This window comes from Macrobrachium nipponense, chromosome 38, assembly GCF_015104395.2.
Source record: "Macrobrachium nipponense isolate FS-2020 chromosome 38, ASM1510439v2, whole genome shotgun sequence".
Taxonomy (NCBI): domain Eukaryota; kingdom Metazoa; phylum Arthropoda; class Malacostraca; order Decapoda; family Palaemonidae; genus Macrobrachium; species Macrobrachium nipponense.
In genome coordinates this window covers 13313017-13315516 of record NC_061098.1, presented here as the reverse complement: position 1 = coordinate 13315516, position 2500 = coordinate 13313017, and positions in this window count along the sequence as shown.

Below are 2500 nucleotides of genomic sequence, written 5' to 3'. Positions count from 1 at the left end.
AATTCACCCATGATAAAAAAAACTTGTGTCAGCGATGGCTAACTTCCAAAAAAGGAAAAAAGAAAAATCAACGGCACTGTTGACTATCCCCGTGACTCACATAGATGTCAAGCAACTTTCTGCTGAACTCATAAAAAAAGAAAAACAAAAAATGTGTCGTTAGTACCTCCCAAATATAAAAAAAAAAACAACAACACCACCCTTGATAATCATTACAACACCCATGTTAGTATATAAAAAAATCACCAATGTTAATGCTTGCCCATTCACCAAAAATTCAGCACAAAATTCACCAAAAGTTCAGCAAAATTCAGCACAATTCACCAAAAATTTAGCCAGATTCATCACCCATGAACCACTGACACATTCTCCAAAGTCACAGAAACTCAATAAATAATTAACCACAAAACTTCTCCCATAATTTATTGTAATAATTCTCTGTAATATAATTATCTGTAATAATTATAAAATAATCTCCCATGAAATATCTCAAATCTCCTGTAAAATATGTCTCAAATAATGATAATTCCACGCAAGTAACCCCCTGTAAAATATCTCAAGTAATAATAATAATAATTCTCCATAGTTAGTCTCCTTAAATATCTCCAGTAAGGGCATTAATATTGCCATTCCCCAATATTTATCATATTGCCACTCTCCACAATCAACACCATTTCCCCAGTATACACCACCATTGCCACACCAAAAATCAACATCACTCACCGGTATCATCAGATACAACACGAGGCACCCATCCACCAACAATGGCGACACCACCTGACAATATCAGTCAGCAATCATCATCAGTCAACACCACCAGGCATCACCATTCAGCACCACTCGACAATCACCAACTGACAACATCAATCATCACCACTCAGCACCATTTTAAAGTAATCTCCCCAACACCAATCAAATCTCCATTAAAAAAATAATCACAGTGTCCCCATTTATAATTATACCTTCCAAAGCGTAAGGAAAACTTACACCACATCCCATTTTCTCTTCACTCAAGAGAAAGAATATCTCTTTCTAATAAAAAACCCTACGGGCTTCTCACATCATTAACCAATCATTATCAGCTGATGTCCTTTGGTATTGGAAATTTCCTTATTCAAGGCCAAACTCGTCCCCATTGTCCCGACACAAAAAAAAGCAGAAGTTCACCCCCCACTAAAAAAAAGAGCTTCACCCTCCTGGTCAAGCAATGCCCCCCGAGGCAGACCACTACTCGCCTTCCCCTTGCAATACCCCTCCGGGTCGGTAGAAAATGCGCTGAGCGCGTAAGAACAAGTGGGCGCTCTCTGTCTCCAAGAAAAGAATGCAATTCAAGCAACAGTTTCTCATGTATGATAACCATTCATACACACGTATTTATCAAACAAAGACGAATGTGTCTCTTCTAAACATGTGCCAATAAGGAAACACATCACTTTCTACTCCTATGATGAAAAAAAATGTGGTATCCTAAACCAATCCCTAAACTCGCAAAATGATAAAAAAAAAAAACCCAGGCCTCAAAAAAAAAATAAAATAAAATAAACACACAGTAAAACTTACCCCTTCACAATGAAAGAAAACCCGGAATCTGCGCAATCGCAAACACGCTAATACACACACACAGACGTCTCGGGAACCGCATTCACAGACTCTCAGTTCTAACTAACTGTGCCCAACTCCCTCGAGGCATCGCCATGGGCAAATTTGATGACTCTAGTATAATTGTCCCGGACGGATATTTCTCGTTCCCTCTCACCTAGTAACTGAAATTTAACAATTTTCCACAACCAGACACTCTGAAAACAGCATTTTATAGCTGATACCAATCTCACAAAAGGTTTTTTCGTTCGACCACCGCTTGCCACCACTATTAACATGGGAGCATCGCCCCCGTATTTCTCATATTTGGTAGGCGTTTAGCCATAGCGGAAGGCTTACTGGCAATACCTTGTCTGGTAACACATCCTCCTCTCTCTCTCTCTCTCACCCAAGGCGATCACTGGCAATAGCCTCTCTCTCTCTCTCTCTCTCTCTCTCTCTCTCTCTCTCCCTCTCTCTCTCTCCATCATCTAAGGTCACCAAATCAGAGTCGGAGCTACAAAAATATACATTTGTTCAAAGCAAAGTACTAATTGAATAATTCAGATTCTTTACAGGACAATCAATAGAATGATAACTCATAGTTCAATTAACTCAGATAACCCCCGGTAAATAATAGTCTTTATCAGTAATAGTCAAACACCAATTATATCTTCTACAAAATATTATAGTTCCTTCCACTAGGACACTTGGTCCCCTCCACTAGATCCGCCTGTTTAAAAGACAGGAGAACACACTAGTGAGCACACACAATTGTAAAGACAAAGTCAAAAGATTAAATGAAATAGAACATCTTTACAAAATGTCAAAACAGGCAACTAAGCCACATCTTTGGCTAAAGCACATTGACTCTTACCCATTACAGCTTGGAACATCACACACTTTCAAAAGGAAACTCCTC